This window comes from Pan paniscus, chromosome 10 (genome assembly GCF_029289425.2).
Source record: "Pan paniscus chromosome 10, NHGRI_mPanPan1-v2.0_pri, whole genome shotgun sequence".
Classification (NCBI taxonomy): Eukaryota; Metazoa; Chordata; class Mammalia; order Primates; family Hominidae; genus Pan; species Pan paniscus.
In genome coordinates, this window is record NC_073259.2 from 62516757 (window position 1) to 62539596 (window position 22840).

The 22840-nt window shown below is 46.0% G+C and overlaps 2 pseudogenes; one reads left to right on the forward strand and one right to left on the reverse strand.

The window, feature by feature from the left end:
• Window positions 1-2582: 2582 nt before the first annotated feature.
• On the forward strand, window positions 2583-21831 carry LOC129393516 (double homeobox protein 4C-like; annotated as a pseudogene).
• On the reverse strand, window positions 6441-6559 carry LOC112436815 (5S ribosomal RNA; annotated as a pseudogene).
• Window positions 21832-22840: the final 1009 nt, after the last annotated feature.

Consider the following 22840-nt stretch of genomic DNA (forward strand, 5'->3'; position numbering starts at 1 on the left):
TATTCTCGCGGCCTGATAACGAGATGCAGATGAACTAAAAAAGGAGGCAGTTTTTATTTCTGTGATCACTTACAGAGAGAAGGCCTAAAAATGTCGCCAGACTGACTCAAAATTACAAAGGTTTATAGAGCTTATATACCTTCTAAACTATCTGTCTACGTGTAAAAGACATCTAAAGATGGAAGCGATTGACTTTTTTTTTTTTTTTTTTTTTTTTTTTTTTGAGACAGTCTTCCTCTGTTGCCCAGGCTGGAGTGCAGTGGTGAGATCTCGGGGAAAAACGTGGCCGGCCGGAGTCCTCCCACAGACGACAGTGCCTTCCCGGCAGCATCTCCGCCGGGCCCAAGAGGGTCGTGGAGTCGCTGGCTTCCTCCCAGGGTGCGTGTCGCGCCCACGCGGGGCACCCCAAAGCGGCAAGAAGGCCTTTGTGAGAAGGGAACAGGATGCCAGGTTTGAAAGAAGACCTTGAGGCGGCATGGGGCAAAACGCGGCCGGCCGGAGTCCTCCCACGGACGACAGTGCCTTCCCGGCAGTGCCTGCGCTGGGCCTGGGAGTGTCGTGGAGTCCCTGGCTTCCTCCCAGGGTGCATGTCACGCCCACGGGGGGCACCCCCAAAGCGTCAAGAAGGCCTCCGGGGGAAGGAAACATGACGCCAGGCTTGAAAGGGGACGTTGAGGCTGCAAGGGGAAAAAGCGGCGGGCCGGGGTACTCCCACGGACCACAGTGCCTTCCCGGCAGCCTCTGCGCCGAGACTGGGGGGGTGCGCAGCACCGGATAAAAGCGGCGAGGCTGGGGTCCTTCCATGGAGGACAGTGCCTTCCGGCAGCCCCTGCGCTGGGCCCGGGGGTGTCGTGGAGTCCCTGGCTTGCACCCAGGGTGCATGTCTAGCCCATGGGGGACACCCCAAAGCGGCAAGAAGTCCCCCAGTGGAAGGGAACAGGACGCCAGACTCCAAAGGGGACGTTGAGGCAATCCGGGGAAAAAATTCCCACGGAGAACAGTGCCTTCCCAGCAGCCTCTGCCCCGGACCCAGGTGGGTCGTGGAGTCCCTGGCTTGCACCCAGGGTGCATGTCTCGCCCACGGGGGAGGACAGGCAGAGATGGAGAGAGGAATGGAGACACGCAGGGAGGGAGTGATGGACGTTGTTAGGGTGGTAGGGAGGGACAGAGACAGGAAGTGAGGGACAGACAGGGAGACGGAGGAACACTGAGAGAGAGGGAGGGAGCAAGGGACAGAGGGAGGAAAGCAGAGAGAAAAAGCAGTCTTCTGCCTCCAGGAGCAACAGGACCCCCGGGCTCCTGGAAAATGTTAAGCGCCCAGTGGGAGTTAAGGGCTGGGCCGGCGGGGCACTCACTGGCTCTCCGGATCGCCAGACTGGGTTACTTCATCGCGGAGCGATTCGTATGAATTCCATCGCCCAAGGAATGGGCGATTTCTTCCAAGACCAAAGAGCCAAGACTCAGGTAGCAGCCCGTTTTTCACCCACATGGTTTACAGACTACACATCCCCACACTGAGTACTGCAACGGAGCACGAGGAGGATAGTCCCATCCACACAGGAGTCACTCAGGACGACTGAAGCGTGATTTCGGATTCCACGTTTCTTTGCCCTCTGCAAGGGGGACTGTTGCTCACCTTTCTCCGGCCCCCGAAAGCGTGATCATGTTGTCTGTTTGCTTCCCGAGCTCTGCGAGGACACAAAAACTTCCAGAGAAGCGTGGAAGACCAGCATCGTGTTGGTGCTCTGCTTTCCAGTTTCCAAAACGGCCATATTGGAGACTCCCCATGTTGCAGGAAACAGGAATCCTTCGTGGGGCCGTCATGCTGGGGACGTTTCTTTTCTCTGTGGTTTCGCTCTCGTTTTCTACATGAAAATGAACAAGATCCACATACCTGCATCTGTGAGGGTATCACAGCAACGGCGACACCCACAGGCATTGCCCCCTTCACAGAGAGAGGACCTGAAAAACTCAAGACTGTCGTGGAGGTTCTGTTCCACACTCCACCCTTCCAGGGAGGTTTCTCCCTGAAGACACATGCAAGCCCAGAGAGCGGCTTCCAGTTTCCATAGAATTCCTGGAGAACCCCAGAGAGCCAGCCCCCGAAGTCCCACTTCCTTCTCGGCTCTGGCCCCACACCCACCCACACCACAGTGCCCTGGTCCCTGTGGTTTCCAGCTTTGGGAGGGCTGCTACCCCGAAGCTCCTGCTACCCCGGAGCTCACTCGCATTCATGAAGGGGTGGAACCTGTGGGTCTTTTTTTTTCTTTTTTTTAAACTTATAAAGAAAAGAGGTTTATTTGACTCACAGTTCTACAGGCTGTACAAGAAGCATGGTGCCAGCATCTGCTGTGGACAGAAGCCTCAGGCTGCTTCCACTCATGGCAGAAGGCAAAGAGGAGCCAGTGTGTCACATTGTGAGAGAGGGAGCAACAGCCTGTAGGTCTTTATAAGAGCCGCTGGCGGGGCTGACCTCTTGGCTGGACCTGCATGCAGTGCAGAGGTCGACTGAGGTGCACGGGAGCCTGCCGGCCTCTCTCTGCCCGTGTCTGTCCAGGAAATTCTGGCCAGGTCTCACCACGATGTCTCTCCCAACACCTTCCGACAGTTGTCTCCCTGCGGAAGCCCGAGGACGAGGACGGCGAAGGAGACTCGTTTGGACCCCGAGTGAAAGGGAGGCCCTGTGAGCATGCTTTTAGTGGAACCTGTACCCAGGCATCGCCACCAGAGAACAGCTGGCCCAAGCCATTGGCATTCCGGAGCCCAGGGGCCAGATTTGGTTTCAGAATGAGAGATCATGCCAGCTGAGGCAGCACCGACAGGAATCTTGGCCCTGGCCTAGGAAACGCAGCCCGCAAGAAGGCAGGTGAAAGCAGATCGCAGTCACCGGATCCCAGACCACCCTGCTCCTCCGAGACTTTGAGAAAGATTGCTTTCCAGGCATCGCCACCCAGGAAGAACTGGCCAGAGAGACAGGCCTCCCAGAGTCCAGGAATCAGATTTGGTTTCAGCATCAGGGCCAGGCATCTAGGCCAGGGTGGCAGGGCACCCACGCACACTGGCGGCCTGTGCAACGTGGCCCCAGGTGGGTGTCACCCTCCTTCCTCGTCAGTCGCCTTCACCCACACCGGGGCTTGGACAACAGCACTTCCCGTACCCCGCATGCCCTGGGCGCCTGGGGCTCCCCCACAGGGTGCTCTCGTGAGCCAGGCAGCAAGGACCATCGCCCTGCTCCAGCCCAGCCAGGCTGCGCAGGCAGAAGGAATCTCCCAACTGGTCCTGGTACTCTGGGATTTTGCCTACGCTGCCCTGGCTCATCCAGAAGCGGCGCCCTCCAACCCTCAGGTTCCTCGGTGGCCTTCGCACCCCAACAAATGCCAGGAGGACCAGGACCCACAGAACGGCGGCCTGCTGGGTGCTTGCTCAGTGGGACAGCTTAGGCCTGCTCAAGCTGAGTCAAAAGGGTGAGGTGTGCTTGTGCCACACACATCCTACCCGAGTCCGTGGTGGAGCTGGGACCAGGGGCCCCATGTCGCCAGGGCCGCGTGGGAACCTGAAGCTGGGGCACCTCCACCTCCAGAGCCCGCGCCTCCGGAAGCCTCCGTGTCACAGAAGCAGATGCAAGCCATCCAGGCACCCTCCCAACCGCTCCAGGAGCCGGAGTGCTTGTCTGCAGTCACCTCTAGCCTGTTAGATGAGCTTCTGTCGACCCCAGAGTTTCAACAAAAGGCACAACCTTTGCTAGAAACGGAGCCGCTGGGGGAGTTGAAGGACTTGGAAAAGCCCGCGTCGCTGGAGCCACTTTTTATGGAGAAAGTATGCCGGGCTCTGCTGGAGGCATTTATGACCCGGGGTTTGGGTGGATTGGGGTCAGGTTGGTGTCCTCACTTTCGCAGTGAATATCTGGCTTGGTATGGAGAGGCGTGTCTTCTTTTCAGGCTGGCTTGTCTAGGATCCCTGAGTTCTTGCTTCCTCGAGAGACTACATACAGATGAGGGGTGTCATTCTTTCCTGAGTATTCCAAGGATTTCAGAGTCCTCCCAGGTACCAGGTGGTGGGCGGTCTCCTTCACATGTGAGGGTCCGCAGGCTAGGCTTTGGGACTAGACCAGGCAGAGGTCACATTCCTATTTGTCCAGGCGTTCTTTAGTGGTGTGGGTGGAGACCTTCTACCCATGAAACACCAGCCGTGGCTGCGGTGAGACCTGCTCTCTTTTCTGCGTCTTGCCTCCTCTGCCTCCCGGCTCCACCGTCTTTCGTCCACTGTTGCCCCACCAGCCTCCTAGACTTCACCGTTGGGCAACTCCAACTAAATGTAGACCCTGAGATCTTTCACAAACCAGGTTGCTGTTCTTTCCAGGCAGGAGTGTTGGCAGGCATGAATGGGGAAAGGAAGGGAGACAGAGTGGGAGGGAGAGACCGAGGGAAGATGGAACGGATGGACGGAAGGAAGATAGAACGGATGGATGGAGGAAAAAACGGATGAACCAGAGCAACTTGGAGGGAGGGCGGGAAGAACAGAGGGAGGGAGGGATGGATAGAGGGAAGGAGGGACAAAGGGAGAAAAGGACCAAGAAATAGAGAAAGGAAGGCAGAGAGAAAAGCGTTCTTCTGCCTCCAGGACCAACAGGATCCCACACTTTGCGAATATGTTTGGCGCCCACTGTGGGCTGATGGCTGGGACCACAGCCAGGTCCGCCAGTGAGGCCCTCCAGATAGCCAGCCTGGGTTTCTTCATCCTGGAGCAATTCAGAGGAATTCCGTCTTCCAAGGAATGAGCTACTTACCCAAAGAGCAATGAGCTGAGACTCGGGTGGTAGTCCGTTATTCAACCCCATGGTTCACAGATGACATATCCCCACATTGAGCCATGCAACAGAGTGGGACGTGGATGCCCCCATGCACACAGAGTCACAGGGAGACTGAAGCGTGATTTTTGGATTACACATTTCTTTGCCCTCTGCAAATGTGTCTGTTGCTCACTTCTCTCTGGCCTCTGAAATCGTCATCATGCTGACTCTTTGTTTCCTGAGCTCTGTGGGGATCTAGACACTTCCAGGGAAGCATGGAAAACCAGTGTCGTCTAGATGCAGTTTTTTCCAGTCTCCAAACAGGCCATATTGATTGGAGGCTCCCCATGTTGCAGGAAAGAATCCATTGTCAGGCCATGATGCACGGTAGTTTGTTTTCTGTGTGGCTTCGCTCTCATTTTCTACATGAAAATTAACGAGATCCACACAACTGCATGTGGAGGCTATCATGGCAACTGCAACACCCACTCTCTGGCAATAGAGTGGGCAGCCTGACCCCAGGAAAAATAGACTGATGGACATCCAGACACACCCCACCATCACCACGAGCAAACCCACCCCCTACACACAGACACATATGGGCCGACGGGTGCAGGCACATACACACACACACAGAGACACACAAAGACACAGACATCTTGAAGGAGAGCAAAGGAGAGAGGGATGGAGACATAGAAACGTAGGGAGAGAAAGAAACAGCAATAGAGAGCAGGGAGGGGAGAGAGAGAGAAGGCAACAGAAAGAGCACAAGGTGGAAGGAGAATAAGAGAGAGCTGGTCAGGGAGCTAGAGAGCGAGAGAGCCTTTAAGTGGGAGCGCTCTGCTCTGGTAGACAGGGCCCCTTTGAGCAGACCAAGGTAGTGTGGAGTTTTCTTGGGCCGGGCCAGAACAGGGGTTCAAGGCCGCCCATGTGGGAGGATCAACGGAGCCCTGAGACATGTTTTTTCTTGGATTTGTTGGTTGCTTTGGGGGTGTTTTCGTAGGGTCCTCGTTTGTTGGCTCCTCTCTGTCCTCTTGGTGCAGTGGGCCCCGAGAGTTGTAGAATGCACCAGTCCTTCTGGCGGGAGCCATGGTGCCAAGCGTGCCGATGGTGCCTGAGGCCTGGGTCTCTCTCATGTCCTCGGGATTGGAGTTTACACGAAGTCCATGGCAATGGGAATCCGGGTGCACAGGGACGTTTTCCTCATGGCTGGTGAAGGCAATGTCCTTCCCTGGAAAATGCAGCCCATGCATTCTGGAGGAGGTCTTGGCTGGTGTCTGTGGGACCCTCTGCCCCTGCCCACCCCTTCCCCAGGCTTGGATGTTTGTGGTGGCACCAGATGAGTGAATTGAATTGCCTGGGCGTTCGTGGAGCAGGAAGACAACCAGGATGGCAGGGAACCTGGGCCTGCGCCTTCTGGGTCTGGTCCTGGCCCACCCTGCTCTGGCTAGAGTGGGGGATCTGGTGGAGCTGCAGTGAGGTAGAAGAGGTAGGACGCTGCTGCCTGGCGGTGCTGCAGTGGCGGAGCCCCAGGAGGAGGTCTCCAGCTGTGGTGGGGGCGCAGGCAGGTGGAAAAGGGGTAGCAGAGTCAGGGGGTGGTTGGGAAGCAGGGCGACAAAAAAGGGAAAGAGGTAGGGAGCGGGAAGCCAAAAGCCTACAGCACCCGGTATTCCCAGTCAGTCTCCCTTCCAAGTACTAACCAGGCCCCACCCTGCTTAGTTTCACAGACCAGAGAAGATCAGGCGCCTTCAGGGTGGTATGGTCATAGACACCAGCAGTGATGCCTGGATAACACAAGAGCCTGGCCCAGCCACGCCTGCCTGACTCCAGGCTTCATCCCCACTCGGAGGCCGCGGGGCTCGGATCAGGGACCCCTCAGCCACTCGCCCCCTGCCGGGCTGCTCTCCCCCTCCACGCCGGAGCACTGTGGGCCGCTGCGCTGCGCTTTCCGGCCTCCAAGAGCCTCCCGCCATCGCCGGCGGCAAGGGCGTGCACTGGATCGCCGCAGCACCGCCCTGCTGTTGAGTGGGGACGCCAGAGGTTTCCATCCCCTGCTCAGACTTTGAGCTCTCCGGGAGGCCCCCTTTCCTCCGACGCTCCAGTCCTTCCCCAGTCTCCTGAGCTCCCAAGCCTCCACCACATCGGACCCACTCAGGACGGGTTGTGCTCCCAGGCGTGAGGGTCCTGGGCCCATGGTCCTGGGATCCCCTCCTGTCCTCCTCCTGGCCTTGGAGGGATTGTTTTGGTTCCTAGCTGCCCCTCCTGCAAGGCCCCCTCTTGCCCCACCCACCCAGAGATGCCAGGGCTGCCCAGGGGCGAACAGCCGGCCTACGCCTGCGGGCCTTTTCTCTCACAATGTCCCTAAAGGGTCGCTTGTCCCGACAAGGACATGGCCCGTGGCCAAGTGAGTGGGGCGGGGGGCAGGGGGGTGTTGCTTTGCCCCGCCCTGCCACTAGAACCGGCAGCCTAATCCCAGGAGAGAGAGGCTGACTGTCAGCCAGACACACCCCACCACTACCACGTGCAAAACCACCCCACCCCTACAGACACACATGGGTGCACGCGTGCGGGCACACACACACACACACACACACACAGATACAGACAGCTTGAAGGAGAGCAAGGGAAAGAGGGATAGAGAGAGACAAACAGCAATAGAGAGAGAGACAGAGACAGAGACAGAAAGAGCACAAGATGGAGGGGGAAGAAGAGAAATAGAGGGGTGAGAGAGCTAGAGAGCCAGAGCAATAGAGCCTGGGAAAGGCCAGTGCTCTGCTCTGGTAGACAGGGCTCTTTCGAGCAGGCTGGGGTAAGGTGCTTGAGCCAGGCCAGAGCAGGGGGGCAGGGCAGCCCATGCAAGAGGGCCAACAGAACCCTGAGACGTATTTTTTCTTGGATTGGTTGGTTGCTTTGGGGGTGCATTTCATAGGGTCCTTCTTTTGTTGGCTCCTCCGTGTCTTCTTGGTGCGGTGGGCCCCGAGATTTGTAGAGTGTATCTGTCCCTCTGGTAGGAGCCGTGGCGCGGAGCGTGCCCATGGGGCCTGAGGCCTGGGTGTCTCTCGTGTCCTCGGGACTGGAGTTTACTCGAAGTCGGTGGCAATGGGAATCCGGGTGCACAGGGACGGATTTCCTCGTGACTGGCAATGGCAATGTCCTTCCCCTGGGGAAAGAAGCCCATAGGTCCTGGAGCAGAGGTTTTGGCTGGCATTTGTGGGACCCTCTGCCCCTGGCCGCCACTTGTCCTGGGCTTGAACTGTTGTGTGGCGCCGGATGAGTAAACTGAATTGCCTGGGCATCCCGGGAGCGTGAAGACACCAGGCACCTCAGGGAACATATACCACCCCGCCCCAGCTGGAGCCAGGCTCCTGGTGGGGCTGCAGCAAGGCGGAAGAGGTGGGATGCTGTTGCCTGGCAGTGCTGCAGTGGTGCACCCCCACGAGGAGGTCCCAGGCTGCTGTGGGGCCGCAGGCGAGGGGAAAAGTGGGAGCAGAGTCAGGGGAAGGTTGTGAAGCACGACAAAAGGGGGAAAGAGGGAGGGAGGGGGAAGGCAAAAGCCTACAGCACCCGGCATTCCCAGAGATCCTCCCATTCAAGTACTAACCACTCAAGGCCTTTGGTCTCTACAATTAGCCAGCCATGTCTATGTTCTTTCCTTCAGGGCAGTGAGTTCTCTCAGTCCCTGGCTGGGTCCAGAAGTGCCATTCAGAAGTCAGGGAGTAGAGTCAAACATTTTAGAAGTAAACCGGACATTCTATTGCATTGCAGCTGAGTTGGCATTGAAATCACAAGACACAGTCCTTCCTATTCCTCCTTTCCTTTTCCAAAGGCACAGTAGCCACCAGGACTCCAGGCCACAAGGAGTACTGCCAGGCTACCACCAATGTCCCCTTAAGGTCCAAAGCCTCTTGTCAGCTTGTGATGAATGCTGCCTGGCCTGGGACTTGTGGTTTTCAGGGCAGTGGGCTCCTCACTGGCCCTGGGCAGGTCCATACATGCCAACCAAGAATCAAGTCCTAGAATCAGGGATTCCAAAAGCTTGCTTGGTGTTCTACCCACCTCTGGCCTTGCTGGTACCTAAGTGGCAAGACAAAGTCCCCTTTACTTTTTCCCTCTGCTTTTCCCAAGCAAAAGGAGTTTTGCCCTTTAGCCATCACAGCTTGTAATGTGCTGAGTCTCACCTAAATCTAGCAAGACTATGAGGCTCACCCAAGGCCCTTGATGTAGTATCTGGCTATGGCTCCTGGTTATTCAGGGCCCAAAGGTTGTTAAGTTTGCAGGTGGTAAATGCTGCCAGCACTGGGTTCTTTCCTTCAAGGCAGCAGGTTTCTTTTTGGCCAGGGTATGTCTAGGAATGTCTAGACAGGAGCCAGAGCCTGGAAAGGAGGCCTCAGAACTCTGACTAGTGTGCTATCTTGCTGTGGCTGAGCTGGTATCCAGTCCTCTCTACTCTTTTCCTTCCTCTCCTCAAGCAGAAGGATGGGGTCCCTTTTGGAGCCATGAGATGTGCAGCCTGGTATTAGGGGAGTGATAATGCCAGAACTCCTTTGGCTGCCCCAGCTGGTGTCTCAGTATGTTGCATGCCCTCTCCACCCCAGCCCACTGTTCCTGGGCCTAGTTCAGCCCTAGGCCTCACCTGAGAGTTGCAGTCCTGATGGCCTAGGCTGTCTTTCAAGCTTTCTTAGATACAAAGAGTGCTGGAACCCTCAGTTGCCAGGTTTCCAAACACTCAAGTTCCAACCACTGGAGTCTGATTCCCCTCTGGCTAGTGCTGCTTTAAATGATCTCTCTGTGGATGGGCATTAACAGCTTTTGGTCTGGTTTTCATTTCTGCTCTAACAGGACAGCACTGGGTTCTTTGCCTCACAATTGCTGTGTTCTCCCTCCTGCAGAACTCAGAGTTGATCTCTGCACCACGCCATCACTGCCGGGGGTGAGGAAATTCTGGCACCAGTGATTCAGCACTGTTTTTTTCTCTCTCTTCAGTGCCTCTTTCAGTGATATGAAGTTACAACCAGGTACTTTGAGTACTCACCTGATTTTTGGTTCTTATGAATGTATTTTCTATGTAGATATTAATAGTTGTTCATCTGGTGCCCTTGCAGGACGGATGATTGGTGGAGCCTTCTTTCTGCCACCTTGCTTTACCCTCACACCCAAGAATCAGAATGCAGAACTTTTAATAAGAAAAGCTTTCAGAACTCAGGAAGGACCAGGAAGATATTCTGGTTCTCCATGCTTAACATTGGACTGTTTCTTCAACTTAGGTGCATAGCACTGACTAATCAGGGATTATCATAGATAATTTGACTTGGACTATGGAGTTCATTCAAATACTTTAGACAATTTTAGTGCTGGCTGACTTGGCAGGAAAATCTGGCAAAGTATTTTCTTGGTATTCAATTGATTTTTATTCTGCTTGGGTTAGCAGTTTTATAAAACAGTCAGTCTCTTCATTAAAGTTCTGGGAATTCTTACCTAGTTCGAATGATAATGATTCTAAAGTTCTCAAAAATCTGTATTCAAGAGTGCTTCTCAGGACATTTTCCATCCTTTCATGAAACTCCTTAAAGATACAATATTCTAGGATTTTGCAAGCTTGTAAATTTTTAGAAATTAACTCAGAATTAAGCAATTTACACTGGACATGACTTTAAATTGTCATAGTTAGACACAATTGACAAGAAAATTTTATTTACAGGCGTGAGCCACTGCGACTGGCCTCTGAAGTTAATTTAATAAAACTTCATAAATAAATGTATCAAATGTGTCATCTTTTCATCCCAGATTTTTGTGAATCTATGCCTTGCATTTTCCCCCAACTTTCTATATTTATCTAGTTTTATCTAATTTTTACTTCTTCAATTTGAAACCTTTAAGTAACTTCAAACAAAAAAAATTAAAACAATTTTTTTTGAGATGGAGTCTGGCTCTGTTGCCCACGCTGGAGTGCAATGGGGTGATCTCGGCTCACTGCAAGCTCCGCCTCCTGGGTTGACGCCATTCTCCTGTCTCAGCCTCCCCAGTAGCTGGGACTACAGGAGCCTGCCACTAAGCCTGGCTAATTTTTTTGTATTTTTAGTAGAGACGGGGTTTCACCGTGTTAGCCAGGATGGTCTCCATCTCCTGACCTGGTGATCCACCCGCCTCGGCCTCCTAAAGTGCTGGGATTACAGGCGTGAGCCACCGCACCCAGCAAAACACATTTTTATACCTTTATAAGTTTTCTCATTAAAAGCATATCTTCACAAGCCTGTAATCCCAGCACTTTGGAAGGCCAAGGCAGGTGCATCACTTGAGGTCAGGGGTTCGAGACAAGCCTCGCCAACGTGGTGAAACCCTGTCTCTACTAAAAATACAAAAATATGCCCGGTGTGGTGGTGAGCACCTGTTATCCCAGCTACTTGGGGGGCTAAGGCAGGTGAATCACTTGAACCTGGGAGGCGGAGGTTGCAGTGAGCTGAGATCATGCTACTGCATGCCAGCCTGGGCAACAGAACAAGACTCAGTCAAAAAAAAAAAAAGGCCGGGTGCGGTGGCTCACGCCTGTAATCCCAGCACTTTGGGAGGCCGAGGTGGGAGGATCACAAGGTCAGTAGATCGAGACCATCCTGGCTAACACGGTGAAACCCTATCTCTACTAAAAATACAAAAAATTAGCCGGGCATGGTGGTGGGCGCCTGTAGTCCCAGCTACTCGGGAGGCTGAGGCAGGAGAATGGCATGAACCCAGGAGGCGCAGCTTGCCGTGAGCCGAGATTGCCCCACTGCACTCCAGCCTGGGCGACAGAGCGGGACTCCATCTCAAAAAAAAAAAAAAAGAAAGAAAGAAAAAAAGAAGAAAAGCATATCTTGCTTTTTATACACCCTGTATGCAGAATTGTTAATTAATTAAGTCTTAGTAACCCCAATTTTCAGTGAAAACCCTAAAGAGTAATTTTCAACTGTCTTATATTTGTGTTTTTAAATAAAAAACCATTTTATAATTTTTAAGAAATATAATTCTTCAAATTATTTTTTATTAACAGAACTAAAGATATTTCGGTTTTCTATACCATATACAAGTAACATGTCATGGTATATAGACCTAATTTTTTATGGTGAATATTTCATAATTTTAACTTACAAATGACTCAAGACATTTTATAATTACCTGTTACTTAATTTAACATGACTTTAAGGTTTTAAATTACTGAACAGAATTTTGAAACTATGACACAGGTAGCATCCCTAATGTCTTCCCTCAGTAATTCTAGATCCCAAGTAGCCACATGGCACCCAGGCAAACTATGAAGATCAGGGCCTGCCTGAGTCCATTAGGACTAAAGACAGAGCTGTGAAGTCTATACCTGTAGGATCCAACTCCTCCTAAAACAGCAAGGAGGCAAAATAGGAAAAGCAAAGAAAGAAGGTGCCAATTGGGCTTGATTCTGGCTTGTAGCTGCTGGTCTAGACACTGAGAACATGTCTCCAGACTTCATCATGGACACTTATCAAGACCCCCTGAAACCAGAAATTCTCAACAAAAGACATAAGCTCACAGCTAAATCCAGCAAGTATCTAATTATATTTAACAGATAATTATAAAGCCATTTTTATTTTAGTAACAATTTAAGAACGAGTTTTATTTACAAAATATTATCACATACATGTGACACATATAGACATACAAACACACAAGGAGCAGATCTTATAGCTTTCATAAAGTATTTAAAAATTTTTTTATTTTAGGTTCAGGGGTACATGTGAAGGTTTCTTACTTAGATAAACTCATATCACAGGGGCTTGTTATACAGATTATTTTGTAACCCAGGTATTAAGCCCAGTACCCCATAGTTATCTTTTCTGCTCCTCTCCCTCCTCCCACCCTCCCCCTTCAAGTAGACCCCAGTGTCTGTTATTTCCTTCTTTGTGTTCATAAGTTCTCATTATTTAGCTCTCACTTATAAGTGAGAACATGTAGCTGCATAGTATTCCATGGTGCATATGTGTGTTCTGCGAGAGAAATGTGTGAGGAGAGAAGGAAAGAAACACCCAGTACTTTTAAGGGTAAACAGACTTTATCCGAATTATATGGCAATACAGATATAATAAGCAAATTATCTAATAAGCAAATGATATAATAAATTGTAATGGGAAGGGGAGAAGGGAAAAGACATATATATAATATAGATACATATACATATATACATACATATATATTTACACTCACCAGACGATGGAGGATTCATCACCAGACTGGGAAGCAACAGCCTGTGCTCCAGAGTTGACCAATAGTCCATGCACAGACAAGGAGAGGTCCCATGAAGCTTCGGTGCCATCTGGGAACCTAGCTCTTTTTGTAACATGTTGTTCGACATGAGGCCCAGTTATGAGGGCCCTTCTTGACTGGGCTCAAGGAACACAAAAAGGTCAACTTGTTTTTGCAATTGTCGTTTTTCAATAACTATTTCTCTGAAACAGTGCTGAATGAATGCCTCCAGGGGCTCACACAACTCGTTCCGGGACTTAGTGACCATTGTTTGTGTCCATGTTCAATTGAGTTCAAATTTAATATTTAACTTTTCCTCTAAAATTTGCCACATTACCTTTATCCCATCTGTCATCGATGGGCATTTAGGTTGATTCCATGTCTTTACTATTGTGAATAGTGCTGCAATAAACATTTATGTGCTTGTGTCTTTATGATAGAATAATTTATATACCTCTGGGTATATACCCAGCAATGATATTGCTGGGTCAAGTGATGGTTCTGCTTTTAGCCCTTTCGAGGAATTACCATACTGCTTTCCACAACAGTGGGACCAATGTACACTCTCAGCAACAGTGTATGTGTTGTCTTTCTCCACAACCTTGCCAGCATCTGTTATTTTTTGACTTTTTAGTAATAGCCATTCTGACTGGTATGAGATGGTGTCTCACTGTGCCTTTGATTTGCATTCCTCTAATGATCAGTGATATTGAGCTTTGTATTATATGGTGGTTGGTCACATGTATGTATTCTTTTGAAAAGTGTTCATGTCTTTTGTGCACTTTTTTTTATTTCCATAGGTTTTGGGGCCACAGGTGGTGTTTGGTTACATAAATAAGTTCTTTATTGGTGATTTGTAAAATTTTGGTACATCCATCACCTCATCAGTATACACTGAACCCAATTTGTAGCATTGTATCCCTCACCCCCTTCACCCCTTTCCCCTGAGTCCCCAAAGTCCATTCTGTCTTTGCATCCTTATAGCTTAGCTCCCACTTATAAGTGAGAATATTAATTCATTCCTTTTTATGGCTGAGTAGTATTCCATCGTACATATACACCACAGTTTCTTTATCCACTCATTGATTGATGGGCATTTGGATTGGTTCTACATTTTTACAATTGCAAATTGTGCTGCTATAAATATGTGTGTGCAAGTATCTTTTTTGTATAATGACTTTTTTTTCCCACTGTGTACATAGCCAGTAGTGGGATTGTGGGATCAAATGGTACTTCTACTTTTAGTTCTTTAAGGAATCTCCACACTGTTGTCAATAGTGATTGTATTAGTTTACATTCCCACCAGCAGTGTAGAAGTGTTCCCTTTTCACCACATTCACACCAACATCTATTATGTTTTTATTTTTTGATTATAACCATTCTTGTGGGAGTAAGGTGGTATCGCATCATGGTTGTAATTTGCATTTCTCTGATTATTAGTGATGTTGAGCATTTTTCCATATGTTTTTTGGCCATTTGTGTATCTTCTAAGATTGTCTATGACCATGGTGCCAAAAGCAATCTATAAATTCAATGCAATTGCCATCAAAATACCACCATCATTCTTCACAGAACTAGAAAAAAAATTCTAAAATTCATACGGAACCAAAACATTGCCCACATAGCCAAAGCAATACTAAGCAAAAAGAACAAATCAGAAGGCATCACATTACCTGATTTCAAGCTATATCATAAGACCATAGTCACCAAAACAGCATGGTTCTGGTATAAAAATAGGCACATAGACAAATGGCACATAATAGAGAACTCAGAAATTAACCCAAATATTTACAGCCATCTGATCTTTGACAAAGCAAACAAAAACAAAGTGGGGAAAGAACACACTACTCAACAAATGGTGCTGGGATAATTGGCAAGCCACTTGTAGGAGAATGAAACTGGATCTTCATCTCTCACCTTATACAAAAATCAACACGAGATGGATCAAGGACTTAAATCTAAGACCTGAAACTATAAAAATTCTAGAAGATGACATCGAAAAAACCCTTCTAGACATTGGCTTAGGCAAGGATTTCATGACCAACAACCCAAAAGCAAATGCAGGAAAAACAAAGATTAATAGGTGGGATTTAATTAAACTAAAGAGCTTTTTCACTGCAAAAGCTTTTTCACTCTTTACTCTGCGCAGTCAGCAGAGTAAACAGACAATCCACAGAATGGGAGAAAATCTTCACAATCTGTATATCTGACAAAGGACTAATACCTAGCATCTACAACGAGCTCAAACAAATTAGCAAGAAAAAAAAACAAACAATCCCATCAAAAAGTAGGCTAAGGACATGAATAGACAGTTCTTTGGCCACGTTTTAATAGGGCTGTTTATTTTTTCTCTTGTGAATTTATTTAAGTTCCTTGTGTTGAATATTAGACCTTTGTCAGATACCTAGTTTGTAAATATGTTTTCTCAGTTTGTAGGTTGTCTCTTCACTCTATCGATAATTTCTTTTGCTGAGCAGAAGCTTTTAAGTTAAATTAGATCCCACTTGTCAATATTTGCATTGGTTGTAATTGTTTTTGGTGTCTTTATCATGGAATCTTTGCCTGTTTCTACGTCTAGGATGGTATTGTCTAGGTTGTCTTCCAGGGCTTTTATAGTTTTGGGTTTTACATTGAAGTCTTTAATCCATCTTGAGTTGATCTTTGTATACGGTGTAAGGAAGAAGTCCAGCTTCGATCTTCTGCATATGGCTAGCCAGTTATCCCAGCACCATTTATTGAATAGGGAGTCTTTTTCCCATTGCTTGTTTTTGCCAGATTTGTCAAAGATTATATAGTTGTAGGTGTGTGGTCTTATTTCTGGGATCTTTATTCTGTTCCATTGGTGTGTGTGTCTTTCTGTACAAATACCATGTTGTTTTGGTTACTGTAGTGCTGTACTATGGTTTGAAGTCGGGCAATGTGATGCCTCAAGCTTTGTTCCTTTTGCTTAGGATTGCCTTGGCTAATTAGGTTTTTTCTTGGTTCTATATGAATTTTTAAATAGCTTTTTCTAGTTCCATGAAGCAAGTCATTGGTAGTTTAATAGGAATAGCTTTGGGCAGTATGGCCATTTAAATGATATTTGTTCTTTCTCTCCATTAGCATGAAATGATTTTTCATTTGTTTGTGTCTTCTCTCACATGTTTGAGCAGTGTTTTGTAATTTTTATTGTAGAGATCTTTCACCTCCCTGGTTAGCTGTATTCCTAGGTATTTTATTCTTTTTGTGGAAATTGTGAATAAAATTGCCTTTCTGATTTGTCTCTCAGTTTGGCTCTTCTTGGTATATACGGATGCTAGCAAATTTTGTACATTGATTTTGTATACTGAAACCATGTGGAAGTTGTTTATCAGCTTAAGGAGCCTTTTGGGTCACAACTGTACGGTTTAGCTAGAGAATTATGTTGTCTCCAAACAGAGGCAGTTGGACTTTGCTTTCTATTTAAATACCCTTTATTTCTTTCTCTTATCTGATTGCTCCAGTAAGAACTTCTAATACTATGTTGAGTAGGAGTGGTGAGAGAGGGCATCCTTGTCTTGTGCGGGTTTCAAGGAGAATGCTTCCAGATTTTGCCCATTTAGTATAATGTTGGCTGTGAGTTTGTCATAGATGGTTTTTATTATTTTGAGGTATGTTCCTTCAATAGCTCATTTATTGAGAGTTTTTAACATGAAGCGTTGTTGAATTTTACTGAAAACCTTTTCTGCATCTATTGAGTCAATCATGTGGTTCTTGTCTTTAGTTTTATTTATGTTATGAATCACATTTTATTGATTTGTCCATGATGGACCAATCTTCCATTCCAGGGAAGAAGCCTACTTCACTGTGGCGAATTACCCTTTTGATGTGCTGCTGGATTTGGTTTGCAAGGATTTTGTTGTGGATTATTGAATGAATGTTCATCAAGGATACTGGCCTGAAGCTTTCTTTTTTTGTTGTGTCACTGCCAGGCTTTGGTATCAGGATGATGCTGGCCTCGTAGAACAAGTTGGGAGGAGTCCCTCCTCCTCTATTTCTTGAAATAGTTTTAGTAGGAATGGTACTGGCTCTTCTTTGTACATCTGTTAAAATTTGACTGTTAATCTGTCAGGTCCTGGGCTTTTTTTTTTTTTTTTTTGGTTGGTAGGCTATTTATTACTGATTCAATTTTTTGAGCTCATTATTGGTCTGTTAAGAGACTGAATTTCTTCCTGGTTCAGTCTTGAGGGGTGTATGTGTCCAGGAATTTAATCATCTCTTCTAGGGTTTCTAGTTTGTGTGTGTAGAGGTGTTCATAGTAGTTCCTGATTATTATTTTTATTTCTGTGGGGTCAGTGGTAACATTCCCTTCATCATTTCTAATTGTGTTTATTTGAATCTTCTTTCTTTTCTTCTTTATTAGTCTAGCTAGTGCCTATCTATCTTATTAATTTTTTTCAAAAAACCTTAAGTGATCTTTTGAACAGTTTTTTAGGCTCAAGTTCTTTCAGTTCAGCTCTGATTTTAGTTATTTCTTGTCTTCTGCAAGCTTTGTGGTTGATTTCTTCTTGCTTTTCTAATTCTTTCAGTTGTGATGCTAGGTTGTCAATTTGAGATCTTTCTAACTTTGATGTGGGCATTACTTCTTATGCCCTATTCTAACTTTTCTCCTTCTAGAAAACTCACAACCATGCTTTCTAAAGCAATTCAAACTTTCTCAGTGAATCAACCTTGTCTCCCTGAGGCAAAGTTAGCAATTTTCCATTACACATGGTTCTCTTTCTCTGTAAGAATATCTAATGCAACAATGCAAGTGTTTCATTCCCTTCTGGATATGTGGGGAACTCCTTTTGGCTGAGACCAAGACTTAAAACTTTGTTCTTTCAATATTAATGAAGATCTATTTAGAAAGTCTCCATTTTTACAGAAAAGATATATAAATACCAATGAAAGTAAATATAAAATTATATGACATACAATTATATCGTGGAAAGACTGAATAAATAAGTGTACTAAGCTCTAAGAAAAAAAAAGAAGGTGATACAAAATGATACATAAATGAAAAACCTCGGCTGGTATAGCATAATTAATGTACCAGTAAAGTATGTACATTGCAGAAGTGGCAGGAAAACTGCATGCAGAGTGAGACCTGACCAAAAGCTTTAAGGAAAGGTCAGATCTCTGTTTGGAGACTGGAAGGGGAGACAAGGAGAGGCCAGAAAATATAAATTGTTTGATCTATACCCTTAAAAAAAGATTAAAGTGGACTCAGGAAAACATGGTCCACTTTAGGAGAAGGACACATGTTCCATGCTGGCCAAAGCTCAGAGCATCCCTACCTTCTCCAGGCGGAAAGGGGGAGGCAAAGGAGCAGGCAGATGGCAACATGGCCAGGTCAGCACAGGGCACCTAGGCCAAGCCAGGCGGGCTCCACTCTACAGGTAGTGAGGAGCCACTGCAGGGTGGGCTTTATTCATTAGTTTGTTTTCTTTTCTTTAGTAACTAAGACACATGATCAAAGTTTACCTTTGTAAGTATTGCTGCAGCTCAACATAGGATGGATAAAACTAGTGTTTTAAAAATTATGTTGTGTAGAACACTAGCCCCAGTGAGATATTAGTGAAACACACAGGCACACACACACACACATGCACACACTCACACTGAGCCCAGATTATTCTGGCAAATGCTGGGTTAAGCAAACTGAAAGAAACATCTTTAGTGCTGGACTTCTCAGAACCTAGAATGTGGCTATGTGACTCACAAAACAGCAAGTTTAAGACAGAGCATGTGATTTTTTTTCCAGAAATATTGAAACACTTTCCTTTCCTTGGCTTCAGTATCACCTTCTTTCTCCTCATTCTCCATCAACCTCTTTGGCTGCTTCTTCTTGGTTTCCTTCTTGACAATCTGCTGCTGCTCAGCCATTCTCTTTTCATTCCCCATGGATTTCTTAAGTGTGTTTCTATTCCTGCAGATTAAACTTTCCTTGTTTTTCCTGACACCTCTCCTTGTTTGAACCTCCACCATTCTAAGACAGTTGTTCCATCTGTGTGCACTTTTGGCATCCCGGGATGCTCCCAGCATGTTCCCTGCCGCACTCCATCAGGTTTTCTCCCCCAAACTCTGCAAGGGCAGCAGGCTTGTCTCCACTGTTCCTTCAATACTCTGCATATAACACAGAAGCCGACTCCATAACATTTAGTTGGCCAACTGAGACTAAATATATGTTCCTCCAGATCTTAAAAAGTTACAATATTCTCACTCATAGGTGGGAATTGAACAATGAGATCACATGGACACAGGAAGGGGAACATCACACTCTGGGGACTGTTGTGGGGTGGGGGGAGGGGGGAGGGACAGCATTGGGAGATATACCTAATGCTAGATGACAAGATAGTGGGTGCAGCGCACCAGCATGGCACATGTATACATATGTAACTAACCTGCACAATGTGCACATGTACCCTAAAACTTAAAGTATAATAATAAAAAGAAAGAAAGAAAGAAAGAAAGAAAGAAAGAAAAAGTTACAATAAAAAACATAGCATTATAGTCAAAAAAATTCCCTTTAGTCAGGAGTTCTCTATATATGCATAACAGTTATAAGTCATTATTAGGCAAAGTTGAGAAGTTGTCACAAAGTTCCCTAAGATAAATTATTTTGCTTTAATCTTCAATTCATCATGTGAGATAATCAAGACCATGTGTTGTTGTAAATATTTCTAGCTTACAACATAACAACCTGATTTTTATTGTTCAAAATAACCACATTATAAATCAGTTAAATAAAAATTGCATAAATAATCCTTTCAAATAAAATTCTGCCTAAATTTTACATTACTCATATGTTCAAATGATAATGAGCTCATAGGCTTTTCCAATACCTCAGTCAAAACATTGTACTGATTCCAGCTGTGGGAATAGTAGTTGAGAGTTATGTTACAGATGGGGAAAAGGTACTTACGTGACATTGGCCTTTGCACTACTTTGCCCTTTTGGGTCAGGAAAAAGCTGTTCCCTTAAAATTCTAAAATCTCTTCTGTCAGGTTTGAAGGGTGGGTGGGAAACAGTTTTTAAAATTTTAGCCACAGATGTTTTATTCCTTGCTTAAAGCAGTGACTAGATAAAGTCCACTAGAAGAGCCTCTAATGTTTCTTCAGAAGCAGTGTGCCTGAGAGCATCTTCCTGAAACACTCCCTTATCTGTGCTCAAAATCACCTAGGTAGGAAAGTCAAAACTTAGCAGGCCGAGGAGATCCAAGGGGATCACTGAGCTCTGACGCTTATGAGAGAAGAGAGAGAGTTCTGAGACTTTTCGTGTATAAATTTATGGGTTACAAGTCCAATTTTGCTGTAAGCGTGGATTGCATAGTGGTGAAGTCAGGGCTTTTAGGGTATCCATCACCTGGATAGTGCACATTGTACCTATTAAGTAATTTCTCACTATTCACCCCTTCCATCCCCTCACCCTGCTGAGTCTCCATTATCATTCCACTCTCTATATCAATACCTACACATCTTTTAGCACCCACTTATGAGTGATAAAACATGTTTACTCTGTGTCTGGCTTGTTTCACTTACAATAATGGCGTCCAGTTCCATCCATGTGTCCGCAATAGTTATGATTTTATTCTTTTTTATGCTTGAATATTATTTCATTGTGTATATTTTCTACATTTTCTTTCTCCAATCATCTGTTGGTAGGCATTTTGGTTGATTTTATATCTGTGATACTGTGAATAGTATTGCAACAAACATATGAGTACAGGTATCTTTCTGATACATTGATTTCTTTTTCTTTGTGTAGATACCCAGCGGTGGGATTGCTAGATCAGACAGAGCCAATTGATGATCAGCAGGGCCTGAAAACGCCAAAATCCTGAAACAACTGATCTTCGAAAACTTCAACATCCCTGAACGAAACGTCCAAACACATTTATCCACCAATCAAAGACCCTTTATAGTCTGTGCTCTGTGCATCTCAGAAGTCTCTCTTTACCACACTGTCTATATACTGCATGAGCCATTATATGAAACTCCAAAGCATCTTATACTATATATTCAACCATGTATCCCTAGTACAGTCCTGCCATATAGTTTGCTACTAAACATTTGCAGAATGAACTAATTATCTTGTATCCAGGTTCCAAGTTTTAAGGTGATTTCTCACTAAAAATAAAGCATTACAGTTCGCAAACAATGTACTTCCTTTTTTACAAATGAGATCGACTTTAATCTTATCCCCTAATAACATTATTTTCATTTACTTCCATCTAAATATACTGTCCTAAGAGAGCAATAAGAAAGAGAGTTAAAGCTGGAGCTTGAAGAATTGTACATGGTCCACAGTGTGGCCTGACGTGCACTGCTCACCTGAGCTTCATCTGTTAGGTATGTCAGGGAAGATAAGCAGGGCGAGAGTGACCCCAACAGAGGACTCCAGCTCTCTGGCTTCCCCATCTGACAAGTACACTTCAGTGAACAAAGACTTCAGAGCTAGATGACAAGAATAGCCAAAGCAGTCCACCAGGGAAACCTGGGCCCAGTGTACATCAACGCAGAGCATCAAGCACAGCATAACAGGTGTATAGTTGCCTATTCCTGTTCAGAGATAACTGCATCCCACACACTGTAAAATGAGGAAATGCAGAGAAGCAGATGTAACTGAAGAAGACAGCAGGAGCAACAAGGAGGGACAACCATGACCTAGGAGGGCACCATGCCAGAGACGCCTGGACCCCATGCTAGGCTCAGTGCCCATTATACTGTTGGGACCCAGTGCTTCCCTCTCCAACACTTGGCATACTTGGCTTTTTTTTTTTGTTTTTTTTTTTTTTTTTTTTTTTGCTTAAAATAATGTTTTTAGTGTTCACCTTTCCTAGGAGACAGGCCGATCCTGTGACACTACAGTTTCTGGCACACAATAGGTGCATCACAAACATCTGCTGAGTTCACACACTCTTCTCAAACCTTGTCAAGTCTTCAGTGAAAAGGAATTGCTGATTGAGCAAGAATTAAACCTAGAAACTCCTGGATCCACTGAAGTTTGAGAAAAGGTGAGATTTGTTTACTGCCATATTCCTAGCTTACTGTAGTCACTTAATAAATGTTTGTTGAATAAGTGAGTGCATTGATTCATACATCTTACTTAGCTATAAGTTTTCTGAGTAAAATTGATAAATTTAATAGTTTACTTCTGGTATAATTTTACTTTAATTATTCAACAAACCTGACAATTCAGCTAGGTGCCAGGCACACTGCTGCTGAAGAAAAAGAGGTATAAGATACAATTTCTGTCTACATGAAAGCCACAGTCTAAAAAGTAGAAACATATGAACAAATTATAACAATAAATTGGCTAAATTCAAAATCAGAGGGGTTTGTTTCTATTTTAAACAGCTCTAGTCAGGAAGTGTTAAAATAGAAAGTTCTAAACAGGAAATGTTCCAACACACCATCTAAGCATGAAACAGAATCCACCTATAATTGAGTTTGCTACTACCAACCCCAACAGCAAGAATTCCAATACTTCTGCTGCAAAATAAGTGTCACTCTGATTTTATTCCTGCTATGCAACCCAGTTTTAGACTCTGGTTGTCAATGTTCTAAAAAAGTATTAAAGAGAAAATATTATGATGATAAGCCTATTCACTGCAGCCATCTCAACATCGTACCAATTATAAGGCCTATGATTTAAAAAGAAAACTGTTTGTTTAACTTATTTATCCAAATATCAGTGTAACATAAACATATTTGCCATCAGACTTTGGATTTGTGGGTTAAATAGCATATAAATATGATTAGAGGCTTAAAATTTACATTTTTCTGGTTCTTTTAATTTTTT